This window comes from Phyllobates terribilis, unplaced genomic scaffold (assembly GCF_046119375.1).
Source record: "Phyllobates terribilis strain yellow unplaced genomic scaffold, ASM4611937v1 Scaffold_8__6_contigs__length_399053987, whole genome shotgun sequence".
Lineage (NCBI taxonomy): Eukaryota > Metazoa > Chordata > Amphibia > Anura > Dendrobatidae > Phyllobates > Phyllobates terribilis.
In genome coordinates, this window is record NW_027362768.1 from 166,136,656 (window position 1) to 166,154,731 (window position 18,076).

Here is an 18,076-nt window from a genome sequence, read left to right on the forward strand (position 1 = left end):
ATTCGCCACTAGATCCCATAGGGAGGGTGGGCAACTGTTGCCCGATGGGTGGGCGTTGTGGAAGAGCTCTGTGAAAATCTGCCAATTGAATTGTTATAAAGCGTTAGCAGCAGCTTTATACCCCTCAGCATAGTGGCTAGCGCGGACCCATACATTGTGTTTTAGGCACAGGAATACTAGCCTGCGTAGTAGGCCTAGCACTGGGAGAGACGATGATGCCATCTTATTAATGCAGTGCGCTAGGCTGGTGTTTTGTGTTATGAAGCTTATATTTTTGTTAGCCAGGCGCGTGCCCCATATTTCTATTGCTACCACTATTGGGAAAAATTATTTTCAGGGCTAGATGCAGCTAAAAATTATTATTAATTTCAAAGCTGGTGGAGCTTGGTATAGATGGCCTAATACAATGAGTCCCACACACTGCTAGAAGCCCAAATATTTTTTCAGAGGTAGATGCAGATAAAAATTATTTTTAATTTGCAACCTGATGGAGGTCAGTATAGATGGACTAATAGAGAAAGTCCCACACACTGCTAGAAGGCCAAATATTTTTTCAGAGCTAGATGCAGATAAAAATTATATTCAATTTGCAACCTGATGGAGGTCAGTATAGATGGACTAATAGAGAAAGTCTCACACACTGCTAGAAGGCCAAATATTTTTTCAGAGCTAGATGCAGATAAAAATTATATTCAATTTGCAACCTGATGGAGGTCAGTATAGATGGACTAATAGAACAAGTCCCACACACAGCTAGAAGCCCAAATATTTTTTCAGAGGTACTGTAGATGCAGATAAAAATTATTTTTAATTTGCAACCTGATGGAGGTCAGTATAGATGGACTAATACAACAAGTCCCACACACAGCTAGAAGCCCAATATTTTTTCAGAGCTAGATGCAGACAAAAAATTATTTTGAATTTGCAACCTGATGGAGGTCAGTATAGATGGACTAATAGAGAAAGTCCCACACACTGCTAGAAGGCCCAATATTTTTTCAGAGGTAGATGCAGAAAAAAATATATTCAGTTTGCAACCTGATGGAGGTCAGTATAGATGGACTAATACAACAAGTCCCACACACAGCTAGAAGCCCAATATTTTTTCAGAGGTAGATGCAGAAAAAAATATATTCAGTTTGCAACCTGATGGAGGTCTGTATAGATGGATTAATAGAACAAGTCCCACACACAGCTAGAAGCCCAAATATTTTTTCAGAGGTAGATGCAGATAAAAATTATTTTTAATTTGCAATCTGATGGAGGTCAGTATAGATGGACTAATAGAGAAAGTCCCACACACTGCTAGAAGGCCAAATATTTTTTCAGAGCTAGATGCAGATAAAAATTATATTCAATTTGCAACCTGATGGAGGTCAGTATAGATGGACTAATAGAACAAGTCCCACAGACAGCTAGAAGCCCAAATATTATTTCAGAGGTAGATGCAGATAAAAATTATTTTTAATTTGCAACCTGATGGAGGTCAGTATAGATGGACTAATAGAGAAAGTCCCACACACTGCTAGAAGCCCAATATTTTTTCAGAGGTAGATGCAGAAAAAAATATATTCAGTTTGCAACCTGATGGAGGTCTGTATAGATGGATTAATAGAACAAGTCCCACACACAGCTAGAAGCCCAATATTTTTTCAGAGGTAGATGCAGAAAAAAATATATTCAGTTTGCAACCTGATGGAGGTCAGTATAGATGGACTAATACAACAAGTCCCACACACAGCTAGAAGCCCAATATTTTTTCAGAGCTAGATGCAGATAAAAATTATATTCAATTTGCAACCTGATGGAGGTCAGTATAGATGGACTAATAGAATGATGCTATGCCCAAAAGATTTTACTTCACTAGGTGCAGTAAAAAAATTGGTATTCTATACACAGGTGGTATATCTTGCAACACAGATAGGCTACTCCACTGACTAACACACTCTGCAATAGGCCAAAAAGGATTAGCTTTGCTAGATTCAGCCAAATGCTGTGAAAAAAGCTTGCACAGCACTGGCACAGACCTGCCTGGCAAAAACTGATAGGAACTGATGTAACCTAGTCCTGAAAAGGACTCCAATTACAATTACAATTAGTCTTTACTCCCACAACCTATCTATTTAAGAGCACAGACCTGCCTGATAAAAGTCATAGGAAATGCTGTAACCTAGTCCTTAAAAGGACTGCAATCACAACTATTCCCTACTCCCAAGCTATCTGTAGATTTGTGCGAAAATTGGCTTGAAATTAACAAGGTATAGCGCACACAGCAACAGCGGTGCCGTCTAACACGCAGCTGCAGCAGTGAGAAAATGGTGGCGACGGGGAAAATGGCTTGGTCTTATAGGGCAAGGACATGTGACATACACTGCCAATGACACATGCCCTTGCTTGTGTGAAAAAAAGCACTTCGCTCCGTGTGTGCGCTGCTGATAGGCTGACAGATTGCACCTCCCCACTGTAAATGCGGGAAAGAGAAAAAAAAAATGGAGATCTTCATTGTTCCTGCAGAGATCCATCCCCTGCCCCTCCCCCCACCCCGCTGTACACTCAAACTGCGTATTAACATTAATTTTCATCATTACTGAGAAAAAATCCAGTTATGATTTTGGTGCACGAACAGTTATCGAACATAACCTCGAACAGCCGAATTTTTCTCAAATTGTTCGTGTTCGCCGAACGGCTCGAACACCGCCCAAAACAGCTCGAATTTGAGATTGGCGAACAGTTCGAGTAGAACAACGCTCATCTCTAATTGCAAGTTGCTCCGTCCTAATTTTTGGCAGCTTTTGCTGGGAAAGCATAAGCAAATACTATGGGACATCCACTCCCCAATAATGGGACTTATGTTTGTAATATGCTGTACTGCATGGCTCTTGTAAGGGGCATTGCAAGTTGCTCCGTCCTAATTTTTGGCAGCTTTTGCTGGGAAAGCATAAGCAAATACTATGGGACACCCACTCCCCAATAATGGGACTTATGTTTGTAATATGCTGTACTGCATGGCTCTTGTAAGGGGCATTGCAAGTTGCTCCGTCCTAATTTTTGGCAACTTTTGCTTGGAAAGCATAAGCAAATACCATGGGACACCCACTCCCCAATAATGGGACTTATGTTTGTAATATGCTGTACTGCATGTGACGCGCCCCCTGGGCCGTGTGTACACGTGTGTGGGATACCCGGTGCCGGGTCTCTGGGGTCTGTAGTCTCCGTGGCGGTGACCCGGTCCCGTGGCTCAGGCTGGTCAAACCAGTGGCAGTCTTTCTTAGGTTTTGAGGTTAATTGTCCGACTGCGCCACCCGTGGATTGCGGTCAGGGAGTACCACAGCTGCGAGGCAGACCGCTGAGGCTGGTGTTGTGTGCGCAGCATAGAATGGGATAACTCCCCTCGGCAGGAGTATAGCCTCAGGGCAGTGAGTGTGGATGATGGGGATGATGGTGCACGAGCGCAGCAGGAATGACTCAGAGTCTTTGCAGTGCAGTTCAGGGTCTTTACTGATGATTATAAGGTAGACCCTCCCGGGAGTACTGGCTAGCATAAGAGGCCTGGTCAGTCTGTGAGCAAGCAGGAGTTCCCCTGGCCAGGTGGAGTTGTAGGCCTCCCCGTCTGTCTGCACTCTTCCTGGCTACCTTGCTGTAAGCGGGTAGAAGTAGCCCACGTCCCTGAGTGTACCGTGTAGTGCTCACCCGTATGGCTGGTGACTTGGGGCCTTCTGTTAGCCTCCGCTCCACGACGGCGGTGCTGGTCCCTTGCTTGTGACTGAGCCTCCGGGCTTCTATGGCCAGAGGACCTGAAATCCCCTGCCAGCTGGTTTCTGCTGCTGGATATATAAGTCCTCACAGCTTCGGAGTCCTGTGTCCGGTTCCTATTGTCTTCTGCCAGGGCGAGCTTTGCTCAGCTTCCAGCCCCTGGTCTTTAGCTCCTAGCTACTACAGAGCTCCTTGCTATTACTTTCCCTTGCTCTCACTCTGACTCTGACTGTTCTCTGACTCACTCAACCCCGCCCCAGATCCAGTTTATAAGGGCAGAATTCTCCCCTCCCAGGATTGGGGCAGGAGGATGTTGCATGTTTAAGGGATCCTGACCAAGAAACCTCCCACTTGCTCTCCGACGTAATATCTCTATTACTGTGTAGAGATGAGCGTTGTTCTACTCGAACTGTTCGCCAATCTCAAATTCGAGCTGTTTTGGGCGGTGTTCGAGCCGTTCGGCGAACACGAACAATTTGAGAAAAATTCGGCTGTTCGAGGTTATGTTCGATAACTGTTCGTGCACCAAAATCATAACTGGATTTTTTCTCAGTAATGATGAAAATTAATGTTAATACGCAGTTTGAGTGTACAGCGGGGTGGGGGGAGGGGCAGGGGATGGATCTCTGCAGGAACAATGAAGATCTCCATTTTTTTTTCTCTTTCCCGCATTTGCAGTGGGGAGGTGCAATCTGTCAGCCTATCAGCAGCGCACACACGGAGCGAAGTGCTTTTTTTCACACAAGCAAGGGCATGTGTCATTGGCAGTGTATGTCACATGTCCTTGCCCTATAAGACCAAGCCATTTTCCCCGTCGCCACCATTTTCTCACTGCTGCAGCTGCGTGTTAGACGGCACCGCTGTTGCTGTGTGCGCTATACCTTGTTAATTTCAAGCCAATTTTCGCACAAATATACAGATAGCTTGGGAGTAGGGAATAGTTGTGATTGCAGTCCTTTTAAGGACTAGGTTACAGCATTTCCTACGACTTTTATCAGGGAGGTCTGTGCTCTTAAATAGATAGGTTGTGGGAGTAAAGACTAATTGTAATTGGAGTCCTTTTCAGGACTAGGTTATATCAGTTCCTATCAGTTTTTGCCAGGCAGGTCTGTGCCAGTGCTGTGCAAGTTTTTTTCACAGCATTTGGCTGAATCTAGCAAAGCTAATCCTTTTTGGCCTATTGCAGAGTGTGTTAGTCAGTGGAGTAGCCTATCTGTGTTGCAAGATATACCACCTGTGTATAGAATACCAATTTTTTTACTGCACCTAGTGAAGTAAAATCTTTTGGGCATAGCATCATTCTATTAGTCCATCTATACTGACCTCCATCAGGTTGCAAATTAAAAATAATTTTTATCTGCATCTACAGTACCTCTGAAAAAATATTTGGGCTTCTAGCTGTGTGTGGGACTATTTGTATTAGTCCATCTATACTGACCTCCATCAGGTTGCAAACTGAATATATTTTTTTCTGCATCTACCTCTGAAAAAATATTGGGCTTCTAGCTGTGTGTGGGTCTTGTTCTATTAATCCATCTATACTGACCTCCATCAGGTTGCAAACTGAATATAATTTTTTTCTGCATCTAGCTCTGAAAAAATATTTGGCCTTCTAGTAGTGTGTCGGACTTTCTCTATTAGTCCATCTATACTGACCTCCATCAGGTTGCAAATTAAAAATAATTTTTATCTGTATCTACAGTACCTCTGAAAAAATATTTGGGCTTCTAGCTGTGTGTGGGACTATTTGTATTAGTCCATCTATACTGACCTCCATCAGGTTGCAAACTGAATATATTTTTTTCTGCATCTACCTCTGAAAAAATATTTGGCCTTCTAGTAGTGTGTCGGACTTTCTCTATTAGTCCATCTATACTGACCTCCATCAGGTTGCAAATTAAAACTAATTTTTATCTGCATCTACAGTACCTCTGAAAAAATATTTGGGCTTCTAGCTGTGTGTGGGACTATTTGTATTAGTCCATCTATACTGACCTCCATCAGGTTGCAAACTGAATATATTTTTTTCTGCATCTACCTCTGAAAAAATATTTGGCCTTCTAGTAGTGTGTCAGACTTTCTCTATTAGTCCATCTATACTGACCTCCATCAGGTTGCAAATTAAAAATAATTTTTATCTGCATCTACAGTACCTCTGAAAAAATATTTGGGCTTCTAGCTGTGTGTGGGACTTGTTGTATTAGTCCATCTATACTGACCTCCATCAGGTTGCAAACTGAATATATTTTTTTCTGCATCTACCTCTGAAAAAATATTGGGCTTCTAGCTGTGTGTGGGTCTTGTTCTATTAATCCATCTATACTGACCTCCATCAGGTTGCAAACTGAATATAATTTTTTTCTGCATCTAGCTCTGAAAAAATATTTGGCCTTCTAGTAGTGTGTCGGACTTTCTCTATTAGTCTATCTATACTGACCTCCATCAGGTTGCAAATTAAAAATAATTTTTATCTGCATCTACAGTACCTCTGAAAAAATATTTGGGCTTCTAGATGTGTGTGGGACTATTTGTATTAGTCCATCTATACTGACCTCCATCAGGTTGCAAACTGAATATATTTTTTTCTGCATCTACCTCTGAAAAAATATTTGGCCTTCTAGTAGTGTGTCGGACTTTCTCTATTAGTCCATCTATACTGACCTCCATCAGTTTGCAAATTAAAACTAATTTTTATCTGCATCTACAGTACCTCTGAAAAAATATTTGGGCTTCTAGCTGTGTGTGGGACTATTTGTATTAGTCCATCTATACTGACCTCCATCAGGTTGCAAACTGAATATATTTTTTTCTGCATCTACCTCTGAAAAAATATTTAGCCTTCTAGTAGTGTGTCGGACTTTCTCTATTAGTCCATCTATACTGACCTCCATCAGGTTGCAAATTAAAAATAATTTTTATCTGCATCTACAGTACCTCTGAAAAAATATTTGGGCTTCTAGCTGTGTGTGGGACTTGTTGTATTAGTCCATCTCCACTGACCTCCATCAGGTTGCAAACTGAATATATTTTTTTCTGCATCTACCTCTGAAAAAATATTGGGCTTCTAGCTGTGTGTGGGTCTTGTTCTATTAATCCATCTATACTGACCTCCATCAGGTTGCAAACTGAATATAATTTTTTTCTGCATCTAGCTCTGAAAAAATATTTGGCCTTCTAGTAGTGTGTCGGACTTTCTCTATTAGTCCATCTATACTGACCTCCATCAGGTTGCAAATTAAAAATAATTTTTATCTGCATCTACAGTACCTCTGAAAAAATATTTGGGCTTCTAGCTGTGTGTGGGACTATTTGTATTAGTCCATCTATACTGACCTCCATCAGGTTGCAAACTGAATATATTTTTTTCTGCATCTACCTCTGAAAAAATATTTGGCCTTCTAGTAGTGTGTCGGACTTTCTCTATTAGTCCATCTATACTGACCTCCATCAGGTTGCAAATTAAAAATAATTTTTATCTGCATCTACAGTACCTCTGAAAAAATATTTGGGCTTCTAGCTGTGTGTGGGACTTGTTGTATTAGTCCATCTATACTGACCTCCATCAGGTTGCAAACTGAATATATTTTTTTCTGCATCTACCTCTGAAAAAATATTGGGCTTCTAGCTGTGTGTGGGTCTTGTTCTATTAATCCATCTATACTGACCTCCATCAGGTTGCAAACTGAATATAATTTTTTTCTGCATCTAGCTCTGAAAAAATATTTGGCCTTCTAGTAGTGTGTCGGACTTTCTCTATTAGTCCATCTATACTGACCTCCATCAGGTTGCAAATTAAAAATAATTTTTATCTGCATCTACAGTACCTCTGAAAAAATATTTGGGCTTCTAGCTGTGTGTGGGACTATTTGTATTAGTCCATCTATACTGACCTCCATCAGGTTGCAAACTGAATATATTTTTTTCTGCATCTACCTTCTAGTAGTGTGTCGGACTTTCTCTATTAGTCCATCTATACTGACCTCCATCAGGTTGCAAATTAAAAATAATTTTTATCTGCATCTACAGTACCTCTGAAAAAATATTTGGGCTTCTAGCTGTGTGTGGGACTATTTGTATTAGTCCATCTATACTGACCTCCATCAGGTTGCAAACTGAATATATTTTTTTCTGCATCTACCTCTGAAAAAATATTTGGCCTTCTAGTAGTGTGTCGGACTTTCTCTATTAGTCCATCTATACTGACCTCCATCAGGTTGCAAATTAAAAATAATTTTTATCTGCATCTACAGTACCTCTGAAAAAATATTTGGGCTTCTAGCTGTGTGTGGGACTATTTGTATTAGTCCATCTATACTGACCTCCATCAGGTTGCAAACTGAATATATTTTTTTCTGCATCTACCTCTGAAAAAATATTTGGCCTTCTAGTAGTGTGTCGGACTTTCTCTATTAGTCCATCTATACTGACCTCCATCAGGTTGCAAATTAAAACTAATTTTTATCTGCATCTACAGTACCTCTGAAAAAATATTTGGGCTTCTAGCTGTGTGTGGGACTTGTTGTATTAGTCCATCTATACTGACCTCCATCAGGTTGCAAATTCAAAATAATTTTTTTCTGCATCTAACCCAGCCAATAGTTTTGGCCTAATACCACAATTTGGCCACTCAGCTCTGCTCGGTTACCATCCATTGTTTTTTTGTGCAAACAACTCCAGAGTTGTGAATTAGTTAACCACCAAAATGAGTGGAAAAAGGCTTGCTGCTGGTGGAAAGGGGAATAGGCGTGTTGGGAAGGGGAAAAAAGGTTGTGTCCGTGGGGTAGGTGTTAAAGCAACAGTAACATCTGCAGAAGAAAGACCATCTTCCAGCCAAACTAAAATGTCTACTTCTTTTAGCGGACAATGTGATAAGATCCCTTTCTTACGGCCACGCCAATCGCTACAAATTCCAGATGAGGCACAAAAACAGCAGGTGCTTCAACGGATATCAAGTGCTCCTTTAAGTGGGCTCTCCTCCACATCAACTTCAACATCACAAATACTCCAGTCCTCAAAGGTGTCACCCAAATCGCACTTGCTTCCTCACAGCTCCCAAATCTCCAGCTGCCCGTCTGAGTATGAGGTAGAACAGATGGTTGAGTCTGCAGAGCTGTTTACTCATACTATAGCCTGGGAATCAGAGGTCGACTCCAGCGCTTCTGTGAATCCAGACGAGGAAATGATCTGCACTGATGCCCAGAATCTTTATGAGTCGGATCCAGGACCAGAAGCAGAACGTTCAGACCATAATGTAGACCCTCATTCCCAAACTGTAACTCCTGTTGGTGGAGACAATGAGGAAGACGATGATAAGACTCAAATACCTGATTGGAGCGACAACTTTAGTTTTTTGTCAGGGCAGGAACAGGTTGGCTCTGAGGACGACGGGTGTGATAACGCACAGGGTGATGATGATGAGGTCGGAGATCCCACTTACTGTCAACCCACAGTCAGTCTTTATAAGAGAGGGGACAGAGGACATCCCTGCCTTGTCCCATTGGTGATTGTGAAAGGTGATGAAAATGTTCTGACGCACCCCCTGGGCCTTGGGACACCCGGAGCTGGACCCTTTTTGGTGGATGCTGGTGGTTGTAGTCTTCGTGGCGGCGACCCGGTTCCGTGGCTCAGGGTGGTCAAACCAGTGGCGGAACTATTTATGTGGTTTTGATGTTTAAATGTCTGACTACGCCACCCGTGGATTGCGGTCAGAGTGAACCGCCGCTACAGGGCAGACCGCTGAGGCTGGTGATGTGGGTGCAGCAGAGCGTAGCATAACTCCCCACGGGAGGAGTATAGCCTCAGGGCAGTGTATGCGGAGGATGGGGGTGATGGTGCAGGGCAGCAGCAGTAACGACACGGAGTCAGTGATGCAGTCCAGGGCCTTTACTCACAGTTCTTATTATCCAGACCACGTCTGCAGGTAACGGCTGCCCACGTCGTACTGTGCTCACCAGGTGAGGGGCTCAGACAACTCCCAGATAACTTTGGAGCACTTCACAGGACCCCCTTTGTGTGTCCTTTGTCTGGCCTTTCTTACCAACACTTCTGTCCGGCTGCCTCGGGCCTCCTCTTGGTAAACTTGGCGCCAGTTTCCCTGACCCTATGTGGTGCCTTCCTAGCGGGTGTAGCGAGGGGCTGCGCCACATAAAATGTCAGAGCCTCCGGTTTCTAGCTGAGGGTCGTTTCCTGCCTCCACTAGTTCGGGGACCGGTCTCCCCCTTTGGCCTGACCCCTCCACGCAGGTGGATTCGGGCGTGCGGTGGCGACTCGCCCGTCCGCACCCCTGGGATCCCTTCATTCCTCGTTCCTGGAGCCTTCTCCGCTCCTCTTCCTTCCTTCTCCCTCTTCCAGGCCTGGGCCTCTGTTACTAGGCCCGCCTCCGGAGCAGAGCTCATGCAGAGCCCCTGCTCCCTGCCACTTCTGCTCAGACTTCTCTGCACTGAACTAAGATGGTGCCCACCTTTTATACTCCCTTCTCAATGCACCCAGGAACTGCTTCCTCCCTGCTCCTGCACTACAGGGTTCCCCTTCCTCAGTGTTCCCTCCCCCCACTCCAGCCAGGGACAGGGACTGTCGTGCCCATCTCAGGGGCATATTGGTCGCCCTGCCCCACGGCAATGTGGTGTAATGCATGCAGGTGTCGGGTCCTGATCCACACTCCATCCTTACCTGAGAGTGAGATATCACACCTCTGGGTGAGGTGCAATACGTCTGTAGCAACCGAGCCCTCAGGGTGCTACAGTTCCATTTATCTTCAGCCTAGGTGACGTATTGCGTTACAGGGCCGTGATTTTGGCTATAAAAGGGTCCCCTAGACCCCTACCCCAAGCTTTTTAAGAGAATCATATATGGCGTGCCAGGAGACTCTATGGAATGCTTTCTCAGCATCCAACGAGAGTATCTAATTACAAATTTTTAACTGCATCTAGCCCAGGAAATACTTTGTGCCTAGTAGCAGTGTCTGCTAGTCAGCGGATTATCCCGGCTGTTAAGCAAGCTACACCACCTGTAGTTTAGACACTTAATTTTTTCAAAGGAAATGCTTCGGGACCATGGGATACTTAGTGAAGAGCATCAGGAGGCACCCCAAGGCATAGGGGCTGGGACTGGCAGTAGGATGCCTTGCGGTGGACAGCCGAGCTCGATCCTTATAAAAGCTTTTTAACTGCAGCAGCTTTAGTGGACGCTACTGGAGCTGGAATTACCGCGGCTGCTGGCATGAGACTTGCCCTCCAATAGATCCTTGTAAATGGATTTAAAGTGTATTCATTCAAATTAGAGAGACAATTTAAATTAAAAAGCTTAGAGCTGCCTCCACCACAGGGGGGCTCGCTCGACCCACCAGCGGACAGGCACCAGTATTGGGAGAGGGGGGCTGGCCGTCAGGGTTCACCGCGGCTCTGGCACAAACCCGGCGACACGGAGGTGGCACGGGCAGGAGCGGACTGGCCGTGTCGGCTTCTCACTTTTTGGATTTTAGAAGGGCATGACATGCCTATATCTGTGTCTCCCCCTCCTTTTACTCCTCCACCTCTTTTCTTTTCACATGACTATATGTACTTGTCACTTTTCCATGTGTTAGTTATGTCTTCTGAGCAGTTTGTCAGCTTTTGGACACCTTTGAAGGTGTTTTCTATGTGTTTCTATGTGTTTTTGTTTGCCTGCCATTGGTTTTAACGGTGTTCGAAGGTGTTCGACGAACAGTTCGACGAACAGTTCGGCGAACACACGGGTGTTCGACGAACCGAACCGAACTCGAACACTACGGGGGTGGCTCAACACTATTACTGTGGTGACCAGACCCCTGGGGTGCCACACATGGCTCTTGTAAGGGGCATTGCAGTTCCTTATAATTTTTGGAAAGCCTTCCATTCACTGCTTAGGCCAACAGTGCACGGGAGTCCCAGTTGCTATAAATGGAAAAAAAGGTTTAGTTAACGCCCTCTGACCTCCATGTCATTTCCAAGGGGCATTGGAGTGGCTCGAAATTTTTGGTAGGCATTGCACTCACTGTATGCCCTATGGTGTAGCCGAACCGCTCCTTTTGTTACAGAAACATATCCTACAAGACATATCTGGTTGACTGGCCTGATATTGATGTGAATGGTCCCTGTTCCTCCTGCTCTTTCTCCTTTGCCACTACCTCATCCATCATTTATCACCTGAAGCTTTGTTTTAATGGGAGTCATAGAACTTGGATAGTAGCAGGAAAACATCCAGCAATCCTCGGAGGAGGTAGGATATATGCCAAAACGCTGACCACCTCAGGCCTAGCCACTACTACATACATGCGCTTGCATTACAACAAAACAAAGCAGATGCTAACTTCTATCATCCTCATCATGCTCCTCACCTTGGCACTCTCAACTCCCCTGATGGAGAAGCCAGGGCCCACCGGAGGAGTCTGATAGTCCGGTGGGCTCGGCCAATGCTGCCCTAAAGCAGGCCAGGCTAAGAAAAGTGTGGGAAAGGTTACTGGGACAAATAGGGGTGGCTGGGGACCGAGTATGGACACCCGGCCACCCCCTGGAGGTTGGGGAGCAAGCGGGGACACCCGGCCACCAGGCGGCTGGGGACTGAGTATGGATACCAGGCCGCCGACACAGCCATGGCGTGGTGGCCAGATTCCGCCTCCACATGCCTAAAAGGCCCAATTTCAAGTGCAAGCAAGCAAGCAGTATGGTATTGCAGGCTGGGGGTGGGTGGGTGGCAGGCTGCATACTTGAGCTTGTATTGCAAGGAATGGGGGAGGTACAATTGAACACTGCCCTGGGACTAGAACTTGCATGGGGATAGTTGCAAGTCTGCATCTTCTGATGCGGTAAGGATCACTTATGATTGGCACACTTTTAGACAGTGACCTGGGAGTCAGAGATGCTTCCAGGGGTCTTCCCCATGCTGTTCCCTTGTCTTTTCAGCACTTTATGCATGTGTCACACAGCACATGGCCAGATAAGGTTGTAAAATGTTAAAATGACATTTCACGGTGAATGCATTTGTCATAGTTGAAAGCAATACAAAAGTGCAAAAACGCATAAAAAATGCTACTTGTGAACATAGCCGAAGGTGTGGAGGAGTATTTTTGTTTTTGGTCATTTATTTTAACTTATACACAAGTCTTTACCCTGGAAAGGATGTTCCTTAACATATTTCACAGGAAAAAAGTTTCACTTTCGTTTTTGAACGTTTTATTGTGAGCCTGTAAAAGTGGCTTAATACCTCTGACCACGTTGTTGACAGCAGTGACCTGGGGGTCAGAAATGCTTCCTGGGGCGATCCCCATGCTGTCCCCATGTCATTTGAGCACTGTCACTATCATTTTGGGCACTTGTTAGGCTTTTAAAAGACTGCCGGGGGTGCCACCGCAAAAATGCTCGAGTCTCCCATAGACTAACATTGGGCTCGTTGCTCGGGTCGAGCACCCGAGTATCACGGCGAGCTCGGCCCGAGCTTCGAGCACCCGAGCATTTTAGTGCTCGCTCAACACTACTGCTAACAGGTATAAGAAATACTAATTTTATAAAGTGTGGACTAGACTTTAATATGAGTTAATGTGGCCTACACAACTGTAAAGTGGAGTGTTTGGTGAACTTTATTTAGGTTTTTTTGTCAAAAAAAGACACTGGATGTGCCCAAAGATGTAATACCGATAGTATCACAAACTTTTTGTAGCTATTACAATGTAGGAAGGTAACCTACAATGCAATAGATGAGGCTACAAAAATAGGCTAATACTAATCTGGCTGGGGCTGCAGGGCACAATGCTGCAGAAAGGCTCCTCTATCTACTCCTATATAGTGTGTTTGGAACCAATGTAGCTGAATACGGATGGAATCACGTCACTAATAGGAGAAATCAGGAAAAATGATCAATTAGCAAAAAAGGACAATGTATGAGGCAGTGACGCACGCTGAGCGCACTACAACCAGACGTGGCTGAAGCACACACTACAGCGTGAGCTGCACTCACACACAGAGACCTTGCAGACAGGCGTGAACAGTGCTGATGCAGAGCACTGTGCACTAGCTCTGCAAGACAAAAAAAAATTCTCTATCTACTCCTATATAGTGTGTTTGGAACCAATTTAGCTGAATACGGATGGAACCACCACACTAATAGGAGATATCAGGAAAAATGATCAATTAGCAAAAAAGGACAATGTATGAGGCAGTGACGCACGCTGAGCGCACTACAACCAGACGTGGCTGAAGCACACACTACAGCGTGAGCTGCACTCACGCACACAGACCTTGCAGACAGCGGTGAACAGTGCAGATGCAGAGCACTGTGCACTAGCGCTGCAAGACAAAAAAAAATTCTCTATCTACTCCTATATAGTGTGTTTGGAACCAATTTAGCTGAATACGGATGGAACCACCACACTAATAGGAGAAATCAGGAAAAATTATCAATTAGCAAAAAAGGACAATGTATGAGGCAGTGACGCACACTGAGCGCACTACAACCAGACGTGGCTGAAGCACACACTACAGCGTGAGCTGCACTCACACACACAGACCTTGCAGACAGCGGTGAACAGCACAGAGAACTGTACACTGGCGCAGCAAGGCACAGCGATTTATAAAGTAGCTTGGGTAAAGCAGAATAGAGCAAATAAGTAGCTAAAACTGTCCCTCAGAACAACAGTGTCCTATCCCTAACTGAATTCACAGCAGAGTGAGCTCAAAATGGCGGCGGCGGCGGCTTTTATAGTGCATCATGACATCATTTCAGCAGCCAATCACAGCCATGCCATTAGTCAACATGCCTACATGCCTAACATGATGTGCCCACACTTCTTAGGATCCTCATTGGCTGAATAAAATGAAACTGGCTCATTGCATTATGGGAACTTCCGATTCTAGTATACGATATTCTAAAAGTATCGGAATTAAGTATCGGAATTTCGATATCGCGAATATCGGCCGATACCCGATATTTCAGTATCGGAATGCTCAACACTAGCCATGAGACCTGAGGCCAGGCTCTGCATCACGGTCCATACATAGACCATGACACATGGACATCTGAATGAGGCTTTAGTCTGTGATTATGGTATATTGATATTATGCAATATCAATCAACAGCTGCTAATGCCAGCTGAATATTGACATATATGAAATGAGGTATGGACTCATGGGACAAGGACCTAATACTACCAATTTACAAAGCCTTAGTGCGGACTTATCTGGAATATTAAATTCAGTTCTGGGCACAGCTCATAGAAAGGATTCCCTGTAAATAAAGGAGCCACAAAACTGATAAGGGACATGGAGGATCTTAATTATGAGGAAGAGTTACAAGAATTACATTTTTTAAATCTTCAGAAGAGTAGAATTAGGGGGGCTATGATTAACTTCAGAAAGTAAAGTACATAAATGGCCCATACAAAAAGTAAGGTCAAAAGCTGTTTCATGTAAAACCCCCTAAAAACATGAGAGGGTACTTCCTGCAACTGGAGAATGAAAAGTTCAATCTCCAGATGAGACAAGGATTCTTTACCATGAGAACTATGAGGTCACATTCACACGTTCAGTATTTTGTCAGTATTTTACATCAGTATTTGGCAGCCAAAATCTGGATTGGAACAATCAGAGAATAAGTATATATAAACACGTGACCACTTCTGCATTTTTCACACACTCCTGGTTTTGGCTTAACCCCTTCACCCCCCAAGGTGGTTTGCACGTTAATGACCAGGCCAATTTTTACAATTCTGACCACTTGTCACTTTATGAGGTGATTACTCTGGAACGCTTCAACGAATCCCCCTGACTCTGAGATTGTTTTTTCGTGACATATTGTACTTCATGATTGTGGTAAAATTTCTTTGATATCACTTGCATTTATTTGTAAAAAAAAAACGGAAATTTGGCGAAAATTTTGAAAATTTTGCAATTTTCAAAATCTGAATTTTTATGCCCTTAAATCAGAGAGATATGTCACACAAAATAGTTAATAAATAACATTTCCCACATGTTTACTTTACATCAGCACAATTTTGGAACCAAAATTTTTTTTTCGTTAGGGAGCTATAAAGGTTAAAAGTTGACCAGCGATTTCTCATTTTTCCAACAAAATTTACAAAACCATTTTTTTAGGGACCACATCACATTTGAAGTCACTTTGAGGGGTCTTTATGACAGAAAATACCCAAAAGTGACACCATTCTAAAACTGCACCCCTCAAGGTGCTCAAAACCACATTCAAGAACTTTATTAACCCTTCAGGTGCTTCACAGGAATTTTTGGAATGTGGAAGAAAAAAATGAACATTTCACTTTTTTCACAAAAATGTTACTTTAGACCCAATTTTTTTTATTTTTGCAGGGGTAACAAGAAAAAATTGACCCCAAAATTTGTTGTGCAATTTCCCATGGGCACGCAGATACCCCATATGTGGGGAAAAAACACTGTTTGGGTGCACGGCAGGGCTCGGAAGGGAAGGAGCGCCATTTGACTTTTTGATTGTAAAATTTGCTTGAATAATTAGCGGACGCCATGTTGCGTTTGGAGAGCCCCTGTGTGCCTAAACATTGGAGCTCCCCCACAAATGACCCCATTTTGGAAACTAGACCCCCCAAGGCACCTATCTAGATGCATAGTGAACACTTGGAACCCCCAGGTGCTTCACAAATTAATCTGTAAAAATGAAAAAGTTGAAAAAAAAACACTTTTTTATTTTTATGGATTAATTTGTGAAGCACCTGGCGGTTCCAAGTGCTCACTATGCATCTAGATAGGTGCCTTGGGGGTCTAGTTTCCAAAATGGGGTCAATTGTGGGGGAGCTCCAATGTTTATGCACACAGGGGCTCTCCAAACGCAACATGTTGTCAGCTAACAATTTGAGACGATTTTCCATTCAATTTGTTAGCGGACACCATGTCGCGTTTGGAGAGCCCCTGTGTGCCTAAACATTGGAGCTCCCCCACAAGTGACCCCATTTTGGAAACTAGACCCCCCAAGGCACCTATCTACATGCATAGTCAGCACTTGGAACCCCCAGGTGTTTCACAAATTAATCCGTAAAAATAAAAAGTCTTTTTTTTTTCCACTTTTTCATTTTTACGAATCAATTTGTGAAAAACCTGGGGGTTCCAAGTGCTCGCTATACATCTAGATAGGTGCCTTGGGGGGTCTAGTTTCCAAAATGGGGTCACTTGTCGGGGAGCTTCAATGTTTAGGCACACAGGGGCTCTCCAAACGCGACATGGTGTCCGCTAACAATTTGAGCCGATTTTCCATTCAATTTGTTAGCGGACACCATGTCGCATTTGGAGAGCCCCTGTGTGCCTAAACATTGGAGCTTCCCCACAAGTGACCCCATTTTGGAAACTAGACCCCCCAAGGCACATATCTAGATGTATAGTGAGCACTTGGAACCCCCAGGTGCTTCACAAATTAATCCGTAAATATAAAAAAGTGGTTTTTTTTTTCACTTTTTCATTTTTAGGCACACAGGGGCTCTAGAAACGCGACATGGTGTCCGCTAACAAATTGAATGGAAAATCGGCTCAAATTGTTAGCGGGCACCATGTCGCGTTTGGAGAGCCCCTGTGTGCCTAAACATTGGAGCTCCCCCACAAGTGACCCCATTTTGGAAACTAGACCCCACAAGGCACCTATCTAAATGTATAGTGAGCACTTGGAACCCCCAGGTGCTTCACAAATTAATCCGTAAAAATATAAAAGTGTTTTTTTTTCCACTTTTTCTTTTTTATGGATTAATTTGTGAAGCACCTGGGGGTTCCAAGTGCTCACTATGCATGTAGATAGGGGCCTTGGGGGGTCTAGTTTCCAAAATGGGGTCACTTGTGGGGGAGCTCCAATGTTTAGGCACACAGGGGCTCTCCAAACGCAACATGGCTCCAATTTGTTAGCTGACACCATGTCGCGTTTGGAGAGCCCCTGTGTGCCTAAACATTGGAGCTCCCCCATAAGTGATCCCATTTTGTAAACTAGACCCCCCAAGGCACCTATCTAGATGCATATTGAGCACTTGGAACCCCCAAGTGCTTCACAAATTAATCCATAAAAATATAAAAGTGTTTTTTTTTTCCACTTTTTCATTTTTACGAATCAATTTGTGAAACTCCTGGGGGGTTCCAAGTGCTCACTATGCATCTAGATAGGTGCCTTAGGGGGTCTAGTTTACAAAATGGGGTCACTTGTGGGGGAGATCCAATGTTTAGGCAACAGGGGCTCTCCAAACGCGACATGGTTCCAATTTGGTAGCGGACACCATGTCGCGTTTGGAGAGCCCTTGTGTGCCTAAACATTGGAGCTCTCCCACAAGTGACCCCATTTTGGAAACTAGACCCCT